This window comes from Lactuca sativa, chromosome 4 (assembly GCF_002870075.4).
Source record: "Lactuca sativa cultivar Salinas chromosome 4, Lsat_Salinas_v11, whole genome shotgun sequence".
Lineage (NCBI taxonomy): Eukaryota > Viridiplantae > Streptophyta > Magnoliopsida > Asterales > Asteraceae > Lactuca > Lactuca sativa.
Genome location: NC_056626.2, coordinates 273,199,086 through 273,210,596, shown reverse-complemented (window position 1 = coordinate 273,210,596; position 11,511 = coordinate 273,199,086).

Below are 11,511 nucleotides of genomic sequence, written 5' to 3'. Positions count from 1 at the left end.
TTTTCTTGTTAAGAGATCTTTATGAATTGCTCTAATTCCAAGACTTTTCTACCCATAAGATCCGGTTTTTTTTTTCTAAAACATCATCAAGTCACTGAAAAATTATCAAACCTACTTGTTGTTATGGCTACAGCGGTCACACGAGTACTTCATCCAACTTTCGTTCTTATTTCAAGTTTCGTAGTTTGGTTGAAGAAAAAGCCATCCTTAAAGCCTATTTAAAAGATACCTTTCATTGTTTCTTAATAAAGAAATGGTCGTACTTCAACGAGAAACCACACAGATACTTCTTAGTCTCTCTTGACTTTGAAGGAAAAGATTCGTGCCCGGAATCCTTAGTTTCGTTTCGTGTTCGACATCACTAAAATCCCACAGATATAATTTGATTTATTTCTTTATCTTTGGCACACTCTTGCACGAATATCTTTTTGATTTTCCAAAGTCTGGTTCATGACACTTATGGCATTTTTCAGTTTCATAGATTCGCTTTTATATGCACTTATGCAATTTGTTTCTCAAAAGTGAAAGGGGATTACATATTTAAAAGAGCACAAGGAATTTGAATAGTTGAGGATAAAATTGATGGCGCGGCTATTGTAGATAAGATTTCAAAAAGTTAGGCACATGGAATTTGAAACGCTTGTAATCATCATTTTGGTTTTTCTCTCTCTCATCAATCCTATAAAAAGGGTTTGCAATCAACAATTCAAACTTTATCACTCTCAAGAGTTTACGAACCCTAAAAGGCGGTTACTCTCTCTCAATTGTTCATCCTCTTCACCAACCTGCAACAATGGCCGACTCTTCATCAGTTCAAGAACAATCTGCTCATACCTCTCTTCTCAACATCAAGCAGAATCAAAAGTTGATTCTTGATTTGGCTTCGTTCAAGTACAATGCATACATGCTGCCAATCGTCGAGTGTCTGAAGTACTCACCTTTGGTCCATGCCCTAACCAAGGTCGAGTGTGTTCCAATGTCCCTCCTGTCCAAGGCCTACTCTTCAGCATCTTACGTTCAGACGGAGGAAAGAATTTTGTTCGAGATCTTTGAGCACAAGGCTTCCATATCAAAGGCTAGGTTTTGCTCTCTTCTAGGTCTTACCTATGTCAATTCTATGGTGAACCCAGATTCCATCTCCACTGCTCAAATCATTGAGATGTTCTACCAAATGGGCTACACTGATCCAATCATTGCCATCGCCAAGTTCAACGAATCAAACCTTCCTCCCCAATGGAATAGACTCTTGACCCTTATAATCAAGGCTTTTTCCATAAAGAGTCACTAGATCTGATTGTGCACGCTAGTCCTTCATGACGATCCTATATGGCCTCTACCATGGGATCAACTTAGATTATGGCTCCGTGTTATGGACTCAACTAGTGAAAAGCATAACCTCAACTACTAGGCATAGTGAGGTTTCCTATGGTCGATTTTGGACCCTTTTCGTACAATGTACTAGTGAGAGGTACAACATCCCAGTCATGGAAGACTCTCTGATGTCATCGATTGTAACATTCCACACTACCAAGATCATCATCACTGACACTTTGTCACACCCCCAAACCATAATGGCGGAAACATTCGGGGGTGGATGACTTCACGTAGTATCACAACAATTGAATATTGTAAAGAAAGTAACACAACCATCATATATATAATGAAAACGTATAATGTGGCGTTATACATATTAGCACAAGAATATTACAATATGATGATAAATGTTCAATAATAAAACATCCTTAGTGTTCCTTCTCTAAAAGCTGGTGGTTACCTGTATCATTGATTCCCTGAGAAATACAAGTGGTTTCGAAAAAGTGTCAACAATTAAGTTGGTGAGTTCATAAGTGTTTTGCATTGAAAAGTATGTCCTTTTTGGTAGTAAATCGATGAACGAGGTTTTCAGAAAATCCAATATTTTCTATAAATGGTTTGAAAAGTTTCCAGAGTTGGAGTGCGTTAGTATGTTCCATACTTGAATAATAATGATAAACTTTGGGCTAAAATAAAGTGGAACACTGAATGCATATATGAATCTCGTAAATCAAACTTGTTTTTATACTTTTATGTGAGTTTGATAACCATACTATTGACACTGACGGCCTGTAACAACATTCTTCAGGTGTTGTAGTGTTATGACATTTGTCACCCCAGACCTGCCGGTCTAATTATAGCTAATAGTTTAGGTGCGGGATTGTCAATCCCGTACAGATCTATACACAAGTATCAAGCTCTCTCTCCAAGAGATTATGGTATATAATACAGGACTTGAAATGCATACATACGAGTACGTTGAAGTTTGAATATCTCACATTACTTGGTATAAACAGATTTACGATGATAAAGACTTTACTTCATTTGAAAGTATTTCATTTGTCAAGATGTATATGTAAAATGTATGAATAACTTGTTAACTATACTCATTATAGTTTCTCAAAAGTATGTTTCCATTTAGTAAGAATAACTTGGTGATATAATAGCCCTCTAAACATAAAGATGTTTGTATCAATACCCTATAAGATAGATATTATAATTATGTTTATAAAAACGATACTTTGAATTGTAATGTACTTGTATTTCCCCCCTAAAACATGAAAAGAATTGAAAAGTAGGGGCATGAACTCACTCGTTTGGTTTGAAGAGAGAGAGGCTAGAGTTGAGCAGAACTTCGACCGCGGAAAGTTGCGTCTTCGGGCTCTTTGGGGATCTCTGCATCGTAGATCTTTCGTCGGGGGCTCGAGTGCGGAAACCGAGGGCGTCGGGATGATCTCTGGGGCTTAGAAGTATGGGAGAGTGACTGAGGATTTGAGAATGTGTGCAAAAATCTCGAAGCTTAACCTCTCTATTTATAGGCTGGAAACTCCTCGTACGCGGGGCATACTACCGCAGTACGCGGGGCGTAACAATGCATCATGGCTTACGACTCCGGTCTAGCTAAGCGTAGAGGTGCAGCCGATGGGACTCGACTCTGGGTCTAGTACGCGGGGCGTACTCCCATATTACGCGGGGCGTAATCCCGGCTCCCGTCTTCTAAATTCCGTAACTTTCGCGTACGGGCTCCGTTTTTCGCGTTCTTTATATCCACGCGTAGGTGAGATTATGCTCTACAACTTTCATTTAGACTCCATCGGCTAGTTTTGACTTTATTTTTAATGATATATTTTTAATAGGCCGGGACTCCTAAAGTCCGTTAAAAATTCATAGTTTCTTTATTCGACGTCGGTTTTCGTTTGTCTTTTTATCAATTTGCTCCTATTGTGGAGATCTTCAACTCTCATTTAGGTTGCGTTAGCTAATTAACACTCGATCTTCAATTCGAGTTTTTAGCCCTCTACTACTGTTACGAAACTTTGAAAATTCGTAACTTCTTCATACGAGGTCCAAATTGGGCGATCTTTTTATGTATGTTTACAGTTTAGCGGACTCTACATCTTTTGTTTAGATACTTAAGGCAAAAATGCATTGTATTGAAATTTCACTTTTTACGTTAAATAGCGTTTTAACGACGTGTCGTAAATATACGAGTGGTTATAATTTCTTCAATATAACCCGGTTTTGAACGTTCTTTATCTTTTTGGAAACCTTGACACGTTATCTAATATTTGATGCATCCCAACTTAGATATTTGAACACTTTATTTTCAAGGTTAATTTAGTTGGTTCCAAATAGTTTTTGTTATATTTGACATTTGAGTGTTACACTGCTTTGGAAAAATATAGGGTTGTCACATCATCCCTCCGTTAAGGGAATTTCGTCCCGAAATTTATTCTAATATAGAGTTTAGAGGTTAGGAAAAAGATGCGGGTATTTCTGTTTCATCTGATCCTCGCGTTCCCAGGTGTATTCAGGTCCTCGCTTGGCGTTCCAGTGGACCTTTACAATAGGTATGCGGCTTTGTTTAGTCCTTTTTATTTCCCGATCCATGATCTCTACTGGTTCCTCTACAAATTGGAGATTTTCATTTATTGCGATTTCGTCTAGAGGGATGACAAGGGTCTCATCGGACAAGCACTTCTTTAGGTTTGATACGTCAAAGGTAGGGTGTACGTTGTGGAGCTCCTGAGGTAATCTAAGTTTGTAGGCCACTGGACCGATCCTGGCAAGGATCTCGAAGGGTCCAATGTATCTTGGGTTTAGTTTTCCGCACTTCCCGAAGCGTATTAACCCCTTCCAGGGCGAGACTTTTAGTAGGACACGATCTCCGACCTGGAATTCCAAGGGTTTCCGTCTTTTATCTACGTAGCTCTTTTGTCTGTCCCTTGATGCTTTTAGACGTTCCCGAATCTGAACAATCTTCTCCGTAGTTTCCCTTATGATTTCTGGTCTAGTGAGCGTGTTGTCTGTTGCTTGTCCTTTTGCTAGCTGTGTGTCCCCCACTTCGGCCCAGCACAAAGGTGACCTGCATTTGCGGCCATAGAGGGCTTCGAACGGGGCAGCCTTGATACTAGTGTGGTAGCTGTTATTATACGAGAATTCGACCAAGGGAAGATGTGTGTCCCATGCCTTACCAAAATCGATTACGCAGGACCTCAACATATCTTCTAGAGTTTGTATGGTTCTGTCGCTCTGGCCGTCGGTTTGTGGGTGATAAGCGGTACTCATGTCTAGCCTTGTCCCCAAAGCTTTTTGTAGCGACTGCCAGAACCTTGAGGTGAACCTACTATCTCGGTCCGAGATAATGGATATGGGCACACCATGTAGTCGTACAATTTCTCTGAGGTATGTCCTAGTTAGCTTCTCTAATTTATCCGTCTCTTTGATCGGTAGGAAGTGAGCTGATTTAGTTAACCTGTCGACAATCACCCAGATAGTGTCGAGTCTGTTTGTCGTTCTGGGTAGTTTGGTTATGAAATCCATGGTCATACGTTCCCACTTCCATTCTGGTATTTCTGGTTGTTGCAACAATCCTGAGGGCTTTTGGTATTCTACTTTGACCTTGGCGCACGTCAGACATTTACTCACGTAGGTAGCAATTTCGGCCTTCATGTTCGGCCACCAATACGACTTCTTGAGGTCGAGATACATCTTATCGTAGTCGGGGTGTATGGAGTATCGTGTTTTATGGGCTTCGTTCATGACGACTTCTCTGAATCCGCCAAACTTCGGCGTCCAGGTCCGATCCATGAAGTAATGAACTCCATCATTCTTGACCTCAAACTTCTTATCCATTCCCCTTAAGGCTTCCCCCGCCACATTTACCGATGTTAAGGCTTCTATCTGGGCTTCTTTGATTTGTGTGGACAGGTGTGAATGGATTGTCATGGTTAAAGACTTCACTCTGCGGCCCGAGTATTCCTTCCGGCTGAGTGCATCGGCCACCACGTTAGCCTTTCCGGGATGATACCGAATCTCGCATTCATAATCATTTAGTAGTTCTACCCACCGTCTTTGTCTCATGTTGAGTTCTTTCTAGTTGAGAATATGTTGGAGGCTTTTGTGGTCGGTGAATATCGTACATTTCGTGTCGTAGAGATAGTGTCTCCATATCTTCAGAGCAAAGATGACTGCTCCTAGCTCAAGATCGTGCGTTGTGTAGTTTACTTCGTGCGTCTTTAGTTTCCTTGAGGCGTAGGCGATGACCTTCCCTCGTTGCATCAGGACACACCCAAGTCCTTGGTTTGATGCATCGCAATAGACCATGAAGTCCTCCGTTCCTTCGGGCAAGGTTAGGATAGGCGCACTACATAAGGCTCGCTTTAGCGTTTGAAACGAGGCGTCTTGTTTTTCTCCCTAGTCGAAGGTCACACTCTTCTGAGTTAGGGTGGTAAGTGGTTTGGCAATCTTCGAAAAATTCTATATGAACCTTCGGTAATACCCGGCAAGTCCCAAAAATTGTCGGATTTCTGTAGGGGTCCTTGGTGTGGTCCAACTTTCTATTGCCTTGATCTTAGAAGGATCCACGTGTATCCCCTCCTTGCTTACTACATGTCCTAGGAAATCCAAATTCCGAATCCAAAATTCGCACTTGGAAATTTTTGCGTAAAGCTTCTCTGCTCTCAACGTTTCCAAAACTTGGCGGAGGTGTTGGCTGTGTTCTTCCTGGCTTCTAGAATAGATGAGTATATCATCTATGAACACGATCACGAATTTATCCAGGAAGGGACGACATACTCGGTTCATCAAGTCCATGAACACCGCTGGAGCATTTGTCAATCCGAAGGGCATTACTACGAACTCGTAGTGACCATAACGTGTTCGGAAATCCGTTTTAGGGATGTCTCCTTCCAGCACTCGCAGTTGGTGATAACCAGATCTTAGATCGATCTTTGAGAAGTAGCTTGCTCCCTGCAGTTGGTCGAACAAATCGTCTATGCGCGGTAGGGGATATCGGTTCTTGATCGTCAGTTTGTTCAGCTCCTGATAATCGATGCACATGCGAAAGGATCCGTCCTTCTTTTTAACAAATAGGACTGGTGCTCCCCATGGTGAGAAGCTCGGTCTGATGAATCCCTTGCTCAGCAGCTCGTTTAATTGACTGGACAGCTCCTGCATCTCGGCTGGGGCTAAACGGTAAGGCGATTTTGCTACTGGGGTAGCTCCGGGGATTAAGTCGATTCTGAACTCAACTTGACGCTCTGGTGGAATTCCTGGAAGATCTTCTCGGAAAATATCTGGGAAGTTGCAGACTTCCGGAATGTCTTTAATGTTCTTTGGTTCTTGTTTCTGGTCCACTACGTGGACTAGAAAGGCATGGTATTCCTTACGAAGATATTTTTGTGCCTTAACACAGGGGATGATTTGTAAACTTGAACTAGGTTTGTCACCATAAATGACAAAGGTTTCGCCGTTTGGCAGATTTAGGCGAACGACCCTTTCGTGACAAAGTATATCGGCATGGTGGAGGCTCAACCAGTCCATACCGATGATGACATCGAAACTTCTTATCGAGATGGGCATAAGATCGACTCGAAACAAGCGCTCGTTTAAATTTAGTGTGCACCCTACGTACAAATTGTTTGCGTTTTCTTTCTTACCGTTTGCCATTTCTACAGTGAATATTTTATTGATTGGTTGGGGTTTTTGACTAAGTAGGTGTTTGAATTTATGACTCACAAAACTTCTCTCTGCACCGCAGTCAAAGAGTATGCATGCATTAATGTTGTTGAGTAGGAACGTACCCGTAACCACCGTGGGTTCTGCTACTGCTTCATTCTGCCCTATTGCCAGCACTCTCCCCACACCGCCAACGTTCCTTGTCTTGGGGCAGTCCCTTTTGAAGTGCCTAGTTTCTCCACACCCATAACATGCCTGGCTTATCCCAGTACCAGGAACTTGAGTGACTGGTCGCGCTAGCGCCTTACAAAAACGGGTTGTGTGCCCTTTCTTGTCACAGTTCTTACAGTGCATCTCGCGGAAATTACCGTGGTGATGGTAGATGCACTTGCTGCACTTGGGCAGATTCCCTGCATATGGTTTTGTTGGCGCAGGGGTAGCAGGAGTTGTGGTGGGGGTAGTAGCAGCATGAACCGCAACCATTTGCTTCTTTGAAGGTTCTTGCGAATTTTGCCCCTTTCTTTTGTTCCAGAATTTCTTCTTGTTGTTGTTGTTGGCATTGATCTCGTTGTTGCTGTTCCCTTTGGTTGGTTCAGCCATGATAGCCGTGACTCCTTGATAGACACCATGATCAACAAGAGATTGCGCCAGTTCCTTGGTGCTGGCGAAGGTCATGGGTTTGGAAGCTAACACACTTCCTCGAAGTTGAGGTGATAGTCCCCAGATGTATCTCTCGACCTTTTGGCTTTCCAGGATTAACATTCCTGGACAAAGTGTTATTAAGTCACTGAACCTGTTGGTGTAACCTGTTATGTCCGAGCCTACCATCGAAAGGTTCCACAGTTCCTATCCAAGCTTCTGAATCTCGCCTCTTGGGCAGTATTCTCGAAGGAGCATTCGTTCAAGTTTTCCCAACCCATGGAGTTCGCCACCACTAGGGTTAGTGTCTGGACGTGGCCGTTCCACCACGTCAGGGCGCGTTCAGAGAAAGTAAAAGCAGCAAACTTTACTTTGCTTTCTTTAGGACATGCACAAATTTCGAATACAACTTCCGTTTTCTCTATCCATTGAGATAGATCCAATACTCCCCCAGTCCCATAAAAGGGAATAGGTTTTCCATTGGTGAAGTCTTTGTAAGTGCATACCCCTGAACGGCCTTGACCTTGGCCATTTGTAAAGCTATTTGTTCCTCCCCCCGATTCGTTGTTGCTCATTTGAGCCATCGCTACGGTTACAGCAGCGGTTACAGCACTCTGGAACATAACGGCATCCATAGTTTGAGGAGGTGGTGGAGGTGGTGTTGAAGTTGAGTTTCTGCATGTTGATCTACGAGGAGGCATGTTCTGGTAGAGAAAAATAAGAATGAATACTATAAGTTTCTAATGTCTTGATAATCGTGTGTTAGTTGTATCTTGTAATTTGTTTTGACTTTAGTTTATGGTTTCAAGGTAGGCATAGTAATTTTTGTTAACACCCATAAGTTCCGAGAGGTATACAAAGAAGTACTTTCATATTCATATATAAAGGTCACACCTGAGGTGTGTTACATTATGTTTCTTGTTTGAAAATTTGACCTACCTAGAGGTCTCCGATTACAGATACAAAAGGAAATAAGGGAAGAAACTTTTATCCGAAATCCTATTTTATAACAAAAGTGTTGGGGTTTGAACAAGCTCTACTTGCGGCGTGTTGCACGTTTGGAGCTAGATTCGGCATCCAACTGCTTGACTCCCATCAAGCGCCTCTTGAGATCTGCTTGTTGTTCCTTCATATCCCTTATTTCTGCTAGTGTCGTTATCATTTGGTTCTGAAGCGTCCCTGTGTAGATTTGGGTATTCTCATGTAGTCCTTCCAAATGGCGGATGTCTACGGCGTTACCTTGAGTAGCAACATTGACCTCGCGAACTCTGGCTGCTTGTCTATCCGTCTCGTAGTTCTGGGTAGCTATAGCGTTCACAATAACAGGAAGTGCTCGATCAGCTGAGCCTCCCCCACTGACATTGTAAAAATCTCGGCACATGCCGAAAGGAGGGTGTACACCTTGCTGGCGGCTCCAGTAGTAGAGGTGACTTCCCCACATGGGAATGGGTCCCGGTTGATATGGTCTGATTTCGGGAGGATGAGGGATGGGAGGGTCGATTACTTCCGGCTCGGAGTCCGTTCCACTAGAAATTTCCTCGACCTCTTCGTCGACTTCGAATTCCTCTCCGACTTCGACTTCGAATTCTTCTTCGATAACCCCTTCAGGTTCTTCCTCGGCCTCTTCTTCAATTTCCTCTGGGTCTTCCTCCGGGTCTTCTTCTATCCAACCGCCGTTTCCTTGGTTTGGGTAGTAGGGATCTCCTGGTAAATGGAATCCGGCCATTTGTCTATACTAGGATAGAGGTATGAGAATTTTATAAGAAAAGAAATTTCTATTTAACGACTTACTATTTTTAACTATATTTTTACGGAGCACAAATATTTTATTGTACAACTATTTTTAACAATACTACTATAGTATTTCAAATTGGCGAATCTAAAATAATTTGTATTTGGTAAGTTTTTGGCTTGTTGTCCACTATGACCATTCCTCGACGTACGTTGGTCAAATCCAGGATAAATATAGTTGATCATGCTATATTTATTTTCGACCTGATTACATACCCCGAGGGTCAATAGTAGTGTCGTAACTTGCCTTAATACTTTTTAGAAAACTTGTTATGATACGAGATTAATACATGCTAGTAAAAATGTATATCTTTAAAAGGAAGTATATTGTTCATGAAAACGTTTCGTCAGAGGGTTTTTGGTCCCCTTTGCATTTATAGTTTGTATATCTTATGTGGTTCGATATACTTAGTTCACTATAAACAATGCTCTGATACCAATCTGTCACACCCCCAAACCAGAATGGCGGAAACATTCGGGGGTGGATGACTTCACGTAGTATCACAACAATTGAATATTGTAAAGAAAGTAACACAACCATCATATATATAATAAAAACGTATAATGTGGCGTTATACATATTAGCAAAAGAATATTACAATATGATGATAAATGTTCAATAATAAAACATCCTTAGTGTTCCTTTTCCAAAAGCTGGTGGTTACCTGTATCATTGATTCCCTGAGAAATACAAGTGGTTTCGAAAAAGTGTCAACAATTAAGTTGGTGAGTTCATAAGTGTTTTGCATTGAAAAGTATGTCCTTTTTGGTAGTAAATCGATGAACGAGGTTTTCAGAAAATCCAATATTTTCTATAAATGGTTTGAAAAGTTTCCAGAGTTGGAGTGCGTTAGTATGTTCCATACTTGAATAATAATGATAAACTTTGGGCTAAAATAAAGTGGAACACTGAATGCATATATGAATCTCGTAAATCAAACTTGTTTTTATACTTTTATGTGAGTTTTATAACCATACTATTGACACTAACGGCCTGTAACAACATTCTTCAGGTGTTGTAGTGTTATGACATTTGTCACCCCAGACCTGCCGGTCTAACTATAGCTAATAGTTTAGGTGCGGGGTTGTCAATCCCGTATAGATCTATACACAAGTATCACGGTCTCTCTCCAAGAGATTATGGTATATAATACAGGACTTGAAATGCATACATACGAGTACGTTAAAGTTTGAATATCTCACATTACTTGGTATAAACAGATTTACGATGATAAAGACTTTACTTCATTTGAAAGTATTTCATTTGTCAAGATGTATATGTAAAATGTATGAATAACTTGTTAACTATACTCATTATAGTTTCTCAAAAGTATGTTTCCATTTAGTAAGAATAACTTGGTGATATAATAGCCCTCTAAACATAAAGATGTTTGTATCAATACCCTATAAGATAGATATTATAATTATGTTTATAAAAACGATACTTTGAATTGTAATGTACTTGTATTCCCCCCTTAAAACATGAAAAGAATTGAAAAGTAGGGGCATGAACTCACTCGTTTGGTTTGAAGAGAGAGAGGCTAGAGTTGAGCAGAACTTCGACCGCGGAAAGTTGCGTCTTCGGGCTCTTCGGGGATCTCTGCAGCGTAGATCTTTCGTCGGGGGCTCGAGTGCGGAACCTGAGGGCGTCGGGATGATCTTCGGGGCTTAGAAGTATAGGAGAGTGACTGAGGATTTGAGAATGTGTGCAAAAAACTCGAAGCTTAACCTCTCTATTTATAGGCTGGAAACTCTACGTACGCGGGGCGTACTACCGGAGTACGTTGGGCGTACTCGGTACGCGGGGCGTACTTCGGTTACGCAGGGCGTAACAATGCGTAATGGCTTACGACTCCGGTCTAGCTAAACGTAGAGGTGCAGTCAATGGGACTCGACTCTGGGTCTAGTACGCGGGGCGTACTCCCATATTACGCGGAGCGTAATCCCGGCTTCCGTCTTCTAAATTCCGTAACTTTCGTGTACGGGCTCCGTTTTTCGCGTTCTTTATATCCACGCGTAGGTGAGATTATGCTCTACAACTTTCATTTAGACTCCGTCGGCTAGTTTTGACTTTATTTTTAATGATAT